This window comes from Mesocricetus auratus, unplaced genomic scaffold (assembly GCF_017639785.1).
Source record: "Mesocricetus auratus isolate SY011 unplaced genomic scaffold, BCM_Maur_2.0 Super-Scaffold_100691, whole genome shotgun sequence".
Taxonomy (NCBI): Eukaryota; Metazoa; Chordata; class Mammalia; order Rodentia; family Cricetidae; genus Mesocricetus; species Mesocricetus auratus.
The window spans coordinates 50,577,412-50,590,104 of NW_024429267.1; the positions used below are offsets into that span (position 1 = coordinate 50,577,412).

At 44.9% G+C, this 12,693-nt stretch overlaps 1 long non-coding RNA gene across 1 annotated transcript; it reads left to right on the forward strand.

Moving 5' to 3' along the window:
- The first annotated feature begins 226 nt into the window (after positions 1–226).
- Positions 227–11,719, forward strand: LOC121137666. Its single transcript, XR_005874964.1, has 2 exons — positions 227–448; positions 11,442–11,719. It is a non-coding gene; the product is annotated as an uncharacterized LOC121137666 (long non-coding RNA).
- The last annotated feature ends 974 nt before the right edge of the window (positions 11,720–12,693 follow it).

Consider the following 12,693-nt stretch of genomic DNA (forward strand, 5'->3'; position numbering starts at 1 on the left):
GTCCCCAGGGTACTAGCTCTCATGAGTCCCAAGGGTCCCTTCTTTCAGAGAATTGTCTTTGGCTAACAGAAACTGTAGCCTTCCTGGCAGGAATAAAGATAGTCTAAAGAATATGTCCCTCCCCTTGGCTATCAGACTACTGAACTGCTCCCCAAGGGATTGAATTTCATTAAAAAAAAAACCTCACACTGGGAAAGGGAAAGGCTGAGGCTGACACTTACAGCCAGTCAGAGTGGGAGCTTGTCTCCAGGAGAGTTCACAGTTCTGACAACTTGTCACACAGGACACAGTGAAGCCGAGCTGATGATGCCCATGGGCAGGGCCACACCTTGACCTGGACTGCGCAGTCGTGCCTCTTGCCTTCTAAAGGAACCTATGTCAGGACCTGAAGACGGATATGGGGTGGGGAAACAGTGGACCTCTTTGTTCCTCTTCTAACATGGCCACGGTGAGCAACCCCCTCTGCTTTCTGCCCTAATTTGTCTGTTTAATTGGCCCATTCAGGAATGGGGCTGAGTATAGCTTGTTAGACTCAGGCTCTGACCCCAACAAGTCAACTAACAAAACCTTTGCCCTAAAGGATGCGGTCCTAGCATCAGAGATAGCCCAGGGCGAGTCACTGACAGGACCTACTGGGCCTTGGCCAGTGCCAGGCTCCCTGCTGCGGCTTAGGAAGTCCCCTGCCTCACTGCTGAGTCTCCAGAGATGACATTCTTGCTTCCTCCATCCTTCCTCCCTCCCCACCCCACCCGCTGGCTTCCTTTAAGTTCCCGCCACCGATAACACCTCTGTTCCCTGCTCCCCCTCACCCTGCTTCTTATCAGACCTGAGCCTTCTCTGCTGTCTTGCTCACCTGTAAAGCCCCCCCTCAAAGGTCCTAAGTGGGTGTGGAGACGGAAGTGAGAGAGGATGCTATTCCGGTTGGGCTCAGTGAGAAAAGACAAGGATCTTCCCCTCTTTATACATACCCAGGAGCCTCTGGAGTCTATAGTAGAGATCAAAGGGACCCCGGGTATCCGTACTGAATGACAACATTCTTTCTGAGGGACCAGAAATGACAGCAAGTGTACACAATGCAGGGAAAACCCTCTAGCCGTGAGCACTGATGTCCCACTGGAGACTTGTGCTAACCAAGTGCATTTTGTACCCAATTCCCCACAATAGTGGGGACAGGTACAGGCTGCAGCTTGCAGGAGGGGGGATAGGTGGCAGGGGCCAAGGGGACGGTGAGGGGGATTTCAGTTCGGTGTCTTTGCAGGTGAGCCTCCTGTTCGCCTCTTAAACAGAAGGGCGAGCGGATCTCACCCACCGGGTGAAACAGCGTCCTCTTCGATATCGTTTCCTGCCTCCGTGTTTCATCTCGGCTGGCTTCTGTCTCCCTCCACCCTCTTCTGGGCCCCTTTCCCATCATCTCAGCGGGGTGAACCCGAGCTGATGAGGGCACCTGGCTTTTGAGGGGGCTCGTCAAAGCTGGAGGTCAGGTGTGTTTCTTGGATTTAATTAAGCTGGAAATGAAATCCAGCCCTGGAGTAGCTCGTCCGTCCTCTTTATTATCGCGACTCTTACTGCTTGTCAGGCCAGGGTGGCTTCCAGGTCTTGAAAAGGAAGATGTGGCATGATTCCCAGGCAGGGCTCTGTTAATCTGCTTCAAGGGACATTTCAAGTTCCTCCAAGTTATAATGGAAGGAGGGGGAGGAGAGAGAGGAGGAGGAGGAGGAGGAGGGAGAGGAGAAGGAGAAGGAGGGAGAGGAGGAGAAAGGGGAGGAGGAGAAAGGGAGAGGAGGAGGAGGGGGAGGAGGAGGAGGCACTCTCAGCAGCCTTCCTAGGGAAAAGAACTGCCCTCCTCATGAATAAGGGAAAATATATTGTACAATAACATAATTTCCAGTGTGTCTTCTCATTAAAACACAATATGTGTCAGCTAGGAAGAACCTAAAAAATTAAAACCTCATTTGTAACCTCACCAGCTAGAATAATTGATACCATGGTCTCTCTCTTGCCAGATGCAGGTGTGTGTGTGTATGTGTGTGTGTGTGTGTGTGTTCAGAGACATGAAACTATGAATTGTAAAAGAAAACAGAATTCTCTATTCTGTGTCTCTGTGGGGCACTGTGCGGAGGTCAGAGGACAGCTGCTGGAACCAGATCTCTCTTCTACCATGGGATCCAACTCAAGGCATCAGGCTCGGTGGCCAGGGCCTTTACACGCTGAGCCATCTCACCTGCCCTACATTTTTACATATAAACCTACTCACTAATGGCACTCCATATAAAATGCTCGTTCACTAGGCTCAATGGGGTTCCTCCCGTTTTTTGTGCAATATGGAATCGGGGCGGGGGGAATGCAGGCTTTAAAAGAACTTCTGTGCTTGTTAATGCTACTGATTTTCCTATTGCAGTCATGTTTTCTGCACCTTGTAACACAGTCTATAGTCTCTAGGATTAATCAAACGAGATGAGGGGATTTATATCCTGCTGTGAGCCGAGAAGGGAGCTTAACAGTGTCCCAGAATAATATCATTTGACATTCAGAGCCATTAGGCAGCAACAGCAAAGGGCGTTTGTGTTTTAGACTGATTTGTGTTCAGCGGGTGGCAGACCCCTTCCTGTCCCCTTGGCAGCCACAGGGCGCTGACCTTTCTCACTCCGGAGATATGATTGCCTTCACACCAGAAATGCCCAGCAAATCTCACACTGTTAGCTCCATCCCACATCAGCCGCACTGGCGTTTTATAACTGCCTTGGCTTTAGCCGGCTGACAACTCACTAAGATGGGGCTGCTTGCAGAATTAATAACTTCTGAGGTAGCCATTTAGTTGGTTTTCACAAAATTAATAAGGACCGCTTTGGGATAAAAAGAACCCTGCTAGTTCCTGCTCCGGTCCCTTCGATTTCCAAGTAAAGGGAACTGGGACCAAAGAGGGGAAGGGGCTTTGTTTCTAGAGTCTGAGAGCTGGCTGGAACCGTGGCTTTTCACATTAGCAGCATCAGTGTGTGACAGGAATCCTGTGTGTGCGCTGTGATAGGGATGCAGCAGCTAAGAAAGGAGCACCAGGCGGAAGCAGGGTGCAGCGGAAGCCTGGAGGCTCCTCATCCCACTCAGTTAGTGCTGAGACCCCCTGAGGAGGCCCCCACCCCTGTGAAGCTCAGATTAGTCATGTGACGATAACTGCCAGGTCCAGGGTCACACATCACACTTCACTTTCCCCTGGTGTGAACAGAGAAGCCCTATTAACCGATAAAGGGTGGGCAACTCTCACAGTCTTTTCATTTGCAAAAGGAAAACAACGGCCTCTGCCACAGCAAATGTGATCCTAGAAACCAACCAGGTAATGGACATGAGTGGGCATCATGAGTCCCCCACACCGCTTCATCCCTGCAGTACCATTGGCAGCAATAATCCAACCCCAACTTGGAAGAGGAATGGTGTCCCAGGCTTGGCCTAGGCCAGTAACTATACAGAACTACTAAATGGAAAATGTCAAAAGTAAAGTCAGATTGACAGATAGACATAAATGACAGATAATATGCAGATGGTAAATAGCAAATAGATATATAGGTAGATGATAGATAGATAGATTGTAAATAATAGAAGATAGATATAAATGATAGATGATAAATATAAGACAGATAGCTGATAGACAAATAGTTCATGATAGGTAGATAGATATAGATAGATAAATGATAAATAGATAGCAGATAGGCAAATAGATGATAGATATAAATAGAAAGATATATGATAGAGATAGATACATAGATAATAGATAGATAGATAGATAGATAGATAGATAGACAGACAGATAGATAGATGATTCTATATTGTTTCTCTGGAAAACAATACAAAGAACAGGCACTAACCTTGGATCAAGCAAATCAAACAATATGGTAACAATATACAGCAACGAGGTCAACAGCAGGCTCTGGAGGAGTTAAAAGCCTTCGGTCACAAAATTTTAACAGTAGACTCACAGTTACAAATGGCAAACTAAGAGAGTAATGTCACATTAGACTATCTAAACACTGGCCTTTTGCTCTAGTCAGGCTGGGACGCCTGTGTAGGTTAGCTGGTCTGAGTAATGGAAGCCCAGGCAGCCTGTGTTATATCCTGCTGTTGGCTGTGAAGTGTCTGCCATTGGTGTATGTGTGTGAAGTCTTGGTTCCTAGCTAGTGTTTCTATTCTGGAAGATTGAGAACCTATAGGAAATAAAACCTCACTAAAGTCAGTAGGGAGTCTGGGGGTTCCATAGCCCCGCCCCACTTCCTGCCTGCCTTCTGCTTCCCCGATGAAGATGAACCAGATACCTCACACTCCTGCTACCAAGTCCTTTCCACCATGATGGGCTATACATCCTCAAACTGGGAGCCAAAATAACCCCTTCCTCCCTTAAGTGGCTTCTTGTCAGTTATTTGATCATAACAATAAAAGTAATCAATAAGGGTCACTTGTATTCATTATTTTTGAGATTCTATGGCATATAACATAACCAAAGAAAATGACTCAATCTAATACCCCTGACACAAAAATATTCTCATTTACCATCTCAGTTTTTCCAGATGAACAAATCTGTAAACTTATAAAGGATTTTTCAAACAGTAGTCCTCAGGAGTCAAGCTAAGATTCCATTAAACTAGCTATGGAGTGATTATAACTTATGGCCATGATTGGTTCAAAACTAGGCATGTGACCTAAAGAAGACATCTGAGAATTTTTATTAGACAGACTCAGAAAGGACTTTTCTCCTGGGGTTACGGAAAACAAATAGTTGACAGCCTGTTCAATCAAATAATACCCACCTAAAGTTGGTACTTATATAACTTCTGTTCTGTATGTCAATAAATTCCCTTTGCATGTAACCCACAGCCAAGTGCATTTTGCAAAACTCTTTTATGCCAACACTTCAATAATCCAACAGCCCAAGAAAAGAAAATTAATTTGTCCAGATTTTACATGCAACTTTGCTAACTTAAAGACCTATTTGGGATAAAATATTCCCCGTTTAGTAATGGCTGGCCTTTTCTACATATGCTTGCCTTTCATTTATATGTAATTCTGCCCTTTTCTTCCTCCCTTTCCTCCAAAGTGGTACCATACAGGTTGCTAGGCAATTGTCCCTGACAAAGTCTCAGCGTCTGTCAATAAAATGGAACATTCTAGATGCTCGGTGTTCTCTGTTCCCTTTTAGTACTGAATGGGGTGTCAATCAAAACACGTCAGTGAATGCCGAGGGAAGGGAGAAAGGCCCTGGCAGCTGGGAAATAAAAGATGACTATTTTTAAACTAGCAAGTCCTTTCTTAAGTAAGGCCAAGTTGAGTAAGAGGAAGACAAACCTCATCACATTTTCTGGAAAGTTAAAAGGGTACCTACAGACCAACCCATCACGCTGATTCAAATCAGTGTCCTGTTTTTGATGGGGTTATTATTCTTTGTGAATCAGAGAAGAAAAACTCTCACCATAAACATCCTAAACAAATTTTAGAAAACTCTCAAAATCTTGCACTTAGTTAATTCAAGACGGTCAGAGAATGAAGAATTGATATGCAAGGTGGGTATAGTTAACTGGCATAAAACACATCAACCTCAGCCGGGCGTTGGTGGCACACGCCTTTAATCCCAGCACTCGGGAGGCAGAGGCAGGCGGATCTCTGTGAGTTCGAGACCAGCCTGGACTACCATGCGAGTTCCAGGACAGCCTCCAAAGCCACATAGAAACCCTGTCTCGAAAAAAACCAAAAAAACAAAAAAAAAACAAAGAAAAAACCACATCAACCTCTATTTATACTCAATACATGTAAACCAAGTCATTTCACCCTTGTCTACACAAATGCTCAAGTTAATGCACAACCTTAGGCTGAGCAAACATACAGAAGACTAAGATACAGGGGTTTCCCACCCCCACTTTTCAACAGAGACTTAATATGTAAGGGTCTAGGAATGCAGTTCAGTGGAGGCATACACATAGCACAATACCAATGGACAAAATAAACGAAAACCCTACCCAAAAGAGCAATAGTCAGGTCGCAGGGAATGTGTCCTATACTTCAGGCTGAAATAACTACCAGGCATACTGATGCACACCAGCAATCTCAATACCAGGGAGACTAAAGCCTGAAGGTTAAGAACTTGAGGGTAGCCTGGACTATAGTGTGAGTCCCTGTTGAGAGAGAGGAATGGGGGGGCTACAATAACTAACCACTCTTCCACCCGTTCCTTAAAAAAAAAAAGAGGGAGACACTCAAAACTTTGCCTAGTCTTTCCAGTTGTTTTGCCCCCAATTGGGTTAGTTTCAATCAGAATCTTCAGCTCCATTACATTAAGATGCACCCAGATGCTCTGCAACCCTCACCTAATTCATTTTTCTGAATAGACTCATTAACCTTTGCTCAAACATATGCATATGTTCCTAGCAGGTGGTAGCAGTCTCCAGTCCCCAGTAATATCAAGATAATTCTAGTGCAAATACAGAAATGTCAGTGTTGCTAAACTGTCTAATTATACAGTCACATTACCTCACGATGACAGAGAGGGATGGGGCTGCAAAGTTTTACTTCCAGTGCCCTGTACCGAGGAGCAAAGGAAGGCAGAGGCCTCATCACAAGAGAGCAGGAAGGGCTGGTTGTGGTGGTCCACACCCGTGATGTCAGCACCCCAGGGGCTGAGGCTCGAGCCCTGGCCTTGAAGCCAGCTTGAGTCACAGAGAGAAGCCCTGTCTCAAAATAAAACAAGTGTCACGAAACTAGAATAGAGATGCTAAGGTAGGGTGGCCAGAAAGCACCCCATTTCCCACAGATACACTAAAGTCAGCAAGAATGAGGCCTGCCTCTGGGGAGTAACAAGCCCGGAGCATACGTCACACACTGGGGGGCAGGGGGAGCGCAGACAGGAGGATCCCGGAGCTTGCAGGCCAGCCTGTGTAGCCTAACTAACAAGGGACAGCTCCATGTTCAGTGGCAGACCCTGCCTCAAAAAAACAAGATGTAAAAAGAGTAAAGTGGAGAGTGATTAAGAAAAACACCTGAAGCCATCCTCTGTCCATGCACTCATGCATGCACAAGCACGTGCTCATGCACACGCGCGCGCGCACACACACACACACACACACACACACAGATGAGAGATGGCAGAGCAGGTAGCATGCATGTTTTCTGAATGAAAGCAACACATTCTCAATAAAGTTATCAGTAGTTTTTAATCTTCATGACAATCACACGTCCCTGAACCCCAAATCTACCTCTCAATCCCTGCTTCTCTTCCCGCATACTTCCCAGATACAGACAGAGCTCCAAATAGCTCCCACATCCTTACAGCTGGGGTGCAGTTGACACTTTAACACAGGGTTAGTCAAGTGGGGAGCTCCGAGACTGCCTGGTTTCATATCCAGTCCAAGCACATGGCTTACATATACCAGTAGTTCTGTTGTGGTGAGCTGTAAGCAGGGTGGTACAGGAGAAAGAGTGAGCCCTCTGAAGTCAAGAGTTCAAGTCTAGGCTCCAGTCCTCTCTGAACCTAGACAAGCCCTCTACAGAACAGGGCAGACCCATCAGTGCAATGGAGCTTCTACGGGGAATAAACAAGTCTGATGTGATGTTTGCCACATAATAGGTGTTTAATAAATGCTAGCCTACTGCCTTTCAATCGACTGAGAAGCAAGTGACTTATTCATCACTATGTCACCGCCAGCACAGGATTTAATATACTCTAAGGTGCCCACCTACCCCGCCTTTTTTTAAAGAAATCTTTTTGCATTTATTCCCACCAGACTCAGTCTGTCCCCCAACCACTTCTCCTTTCAACGTGACAGATAAAAACCTCAACGAATGTAGTGGAGTGTTGCTAAGCAGCTAAGTGATTCTGGAAGGCAGCAATAAAAAGAATACACAGATAACTTTGTCCTTGACATTCAGAGGTGGGGATGGTGGTGTGTAATGTCACATGCGTGAAAGTATCAGGTCTCAGGGAATGCATATGCTTTGGAGACTATTCAGAATTAAGCGTTGCATTCTCTTATGCTGTAGCCATGCTCTGCAATGCCCACTGACTCTAGGTTTTGAAAACAAGCCAGGCTAGCTCTCAGTCCCCAGTATCCTTGAGCTATATCTCTGCATAAATAGGTGGGAGCACAGAAATGATGGGACAATGGGAAAAACAGAGTACACAAACACCGTGCCTCACAAGCTAGAGAGATGGCTCTGTTGGGAAAATGCTCACTACCCATGCAGGAGGAGCTGAATTTGATCTCCCTGTAAACAGCCAGGTGCAGGTGCAGTGGGGCATGTCCTTAATGAGAGAGCTGGGCTTGGTGGAAACAAGTGGGTCCCTGGGGCTTGTTGGCTTGGCAGTCTAGTAGAATCAGTGTTCGGTAAGAGACCCTGTCTCAAAAAATAAGGTGGACAGTGACTAAGGAAGACACTTGATGTCAACCTTTGACTTCTACACTCACATGCCTACACACACACACACACATCTGCAAATACAAACATATACACACAAAAAATTAGCAACACAAAAGATATCGTGCTTGCAATGTAGAATATCAACTAGCTGCTTCCTTGCCCTAATGTGCCTTTCCAACCTGCCTAGTTTGACTTCCTTGATTTTCAGGGGGCATCAGAAGTTGCCGGGCAGAGAGAGAGAGAGACTCTTGTGTATTGATCATGGGAGGGAAAAGCCACACAACTAATGATGAGTACTGTATAAGGTTTCTCATTATCTCTCTCCAATCTACAATTACACATAAGGGTGGAGGTGGAATGATACCTCTAAACTTACCAGGGGTTCCTCATTTGGCCCCGGCTCTTGTGCTCTTGAAAGTGCTGTACTCACTAAATTCTAAAGTTGAATCAGACCTCTAGTGTAAATATCTCTGCAAATCTCACAAAAGGACAATTGAGAAGGGACAAAATGCCTTAGTGCCGGTTCCAATAATGCTGGGAGCCCTGGAATCTGAGACTCCAAAGTGCAAACAGAAGCTTCCAAAGGAAGCAGAGGCAGCAAGGCAGAAGAAGCCATACATGGAAAATCTGAGACCAGAAGGGAGGTAAAAACATCACTTTAAAACAGAAATTTGCTGGGTGGTGGTGGCACACGCCTTTAATCCCAGCACTTGGGAGGCACAGGCAGACAGATCTCTGTGAGTTCGAGACCAGCCTGGTCTACAAGAGCTAGTGCCAGGACACCCTCCAAAGCCACAGAGAAACTCTGTCTTGAAAAACAAAAACAAACAAACAAGCAAAAACAGAAATCCATTCCTGAGGGAGGGTACCCTTCCTGGCAGAGCTGACACTACTCCCCCATCCCTCCCATACCCCACCAAACCCCATCCTTCCCTCTCTCTCCCCCAGGTCTCACCTCTCCTCTTTCACAATCAGGACCAGAAAGAGGTAAGCAAAGCGGGTGGAGAAAAGTCCTTCTGGACCCAGTTTGATTTGTGTGGCAGAGAAAATGAAGCTAGTCTTGAAACTTGTAAAAGGTTGCACATAATGAGTAGTATTTGGGGAGGAAACTGTCTGTAGCAGAGATGTTAAAAGCCCATGAACTGTAAAGTCTTAACCAGCACTGGCATCCTGTGACACCTCCCCACCACCACCAAGGTAATGGATGACCCATAAAGAGATAAACCAGAGAAATAAAATGGATTAAAATATGAGTAGCAAAAAGATACAGGTAGAACTCTGTTACTAGCTTTACCAACAGAAAGACTGCTGACCAACAAATGGGGCCTCTGTTCAAAACTGAGGTTCAGGACTTAAAGTTAACGTTCAGAAATTAATCTCTTTGAATGAGGGCCCACGTGCAGAAGGGCAGCCATTCCAGGAATGATGCAATAAAGCAAGCAATGTCATCCCTAAAATGTAAACTAGGTAACATAAACAGACACATTTAGAAGCCCAGAGAAGGAAGCACGCCTGGATCTTCTTGGCTAACGTTAAGCAATGGATGAAAGAGTGTGTTAGGACCGCACTTCCATGGCTTGAAGGAGCTAAAGGTCTGAAGTGAGGTGTTCAGAGGCCATCAGACCAGGGTTACCAGAATTATTAGGGTCAGAGCCTGGGTCCTACAAGCCCCCAAAAGCTAGGCTAGGCCATCCATCCTCAACAGGCCAATTAGATGGACAAATTGCAGTTAAAAAAAAAACAAAGAAGGAAGACTGATTCCAAGTGGCCATGTAGGAGGAGGGACTCACCGTGGTCTTTCCTGCCTCAAGAACTGTGAGAAAATTATTACTGTGCATCAATTGCTGACTCTCAGCTATAACAACACAAAACAGTCAAAGATTTGATGCTAATTAAATTCTAACTCATATTTGGAGACTGTCATATGCCTAAAAATGTAGAAAGACACAAAGTTATAATTATAGAAATACAGAATTCTAGACCTTTATAAATTACAGGACTACAAGCAACGAAACAAAATAAACATAAAATTATGAGATGAAAGGCTGTCCTAAAAAGAAAAAAAGCATGGAAATAACATAATTTAAACCAAATGTATATGTTACACACACACACACACACACACACACACACACACACACGTTTGTTTAGCTTACACAGTGAAAAACAGATTTATCATATTGTCTTTTGGAGCAAAACTTAATTCTGTACCAAAGTGAAAGAAATATCTCAAAAGTGATTTTGAGAAATTGAAAAAGAGTCTGAGAATGTATGCTGTGCAGTGCAAAGAAAAGCAATTTTTAAAGATCACAGTATCAATACTAAATGAGACTGAATTAAGGCTCAGAAGAAACAAATGAAAAGATACAGACCACTTGGTACCACTAAATTCCCTGTTCCCTTGAAGATGTGAAGGGCTGCTGGTGTTGGCAGCTGCACGTCAGTATAGCTTGAGAGGCTGAGGCAGGAAGAGTGTGCAGTCAACCCAGCATAGACTGTACAGGATCCTACCTCAAAGTCCAGGGGACACTCTGCAAGAGAGTTAAGGGGGGAAAGCTCAGAAAGACAGAGTGACACGCCCCATCAGGGATACATGCTTCCCAAGAGAAAACAAGCTCTACCAGGGTGGGTAATGGCTTCTCAAAGGACAGTAAGCAATTAAGGGTCTTAGCATGAGTGACAAAGACCACTCATGCAGCTGTCAAGCCATATCTCAAAAGGCTGCTAAGGCATCTCCCCACCCCCACCCCTTCTCTCGACTTCCTAAGGGAGGTTGAGTGAGGCGGTTCTGAACAGTCCTTTCATAGAATCATAACTTGCTGCAGAAAGCAGGAGCCAAGAGGGCTGCACAGTTTAGCCCTTTCCCTGTAAATGGGGTTGCCTGTGGGATTCCTAGAAAAATCACAGGTTTCCATGTGGGAAGAGAGAGGAGCCTTAAGCAGCTGGTAACTAGGCGGGAATTCTTGGTTCTCCATTGATGATGTGCTTCTCTCTTCTCGTGGCCCCCTCAATGCCTTTCTACCCTGCCTCATCGCCATGGAATCCCAAAGGAATCTACGCATGCTACAGAGACACCTGTTCATCTGCGTTTATTATTCACAATAACCTGAAAATGCAGCCAGCCTAGATGTACACCCTCAGCCCCGGGAGAAGCAAGATGCTAGGCTCCATCCTGGAAGAACAAAATAGTCTTTCCCAGACAAGGTAAGTGAACACTTTGACTTTTACCTTCCCTACATGTAGAGATGAGTAGATAAAATGTGATACTTATACACAATGGAATTTCCATTCAGCTGTGAAAAATTAAATTGTGGCATTTTCAGGAAAATGGGTGAAAATCAGAGATTATTGTGTTAAGCAAAATAATCCAAATTCAGTAAGACAAATGCTGTGTTTTCTCATGCAGTATGCTTTATATGTTTAAGTTTACATGAATGTAAAAAAAGTGTGTGAGGAAGAGGTTCAAATGGAGGGGGGAGAAACCAAAGTGGGAGGGGCCTATTTGAAAGAGGGAGGGGGACCAGCCAGAGGTAGTGAGGAAGGAGAGGGAAGAGCAGTAGGGAGGGTGAGGTAACAGAAATAAAGTACAACTATATACATCGCATGAAATCCTTCCCACTGCGTGTGGATATGCAAAGCTGTAATGGGTATACACTGGAGGCTGGAGCTCACTCAGGGAAACTCCTGGGTTGTTCTGTCCCAGAACAATGGATTGATCCAGGATCATATATATAGTGACAGATGTACAAATGATCTGGGTTTTTAATATTTTATTTATTTTATGTATGTTTGCCTACATGTCTATCCATGCACCACTTGCACGCAGTGTCTACAAAGGCCAAAAGAGGGCATTGGATCCCATGGAAATGAAGTTACAGAAAGCTGTGAGCCCTGGGAATTGTGTGAGTGCTGGGAATTGAACCCTGGGGCTCTGAAAGAGAAGAGTTACATAAAGTAAGACCCTGTCTCAAAACACAAAACAAAATAAAAAATGTGGATCATAAAGACGTTTAAAATAAGTTCAAAATAGTGAATTATATTCTTAAAGCACTAGATCCATTGGTAATTCATTACAAGATAACTTATTAAGAAGGATAAAAAGGCATACTGAATGGAAGAACTGAGCTACCGAGCTTGGAAGAAGCTCTAATACCCCTGTGCCATGTGAGTTCAAATCTTTTCAGGTCACTTACTTGATGTGGGATGCCTTTCTGTATGCGGTGAATATGTTTTATTACCATTGGTTAATAAAGCAACTGATTTGGCCAACAACCAGGTAGAATATAGCTAGACAAGAAATCC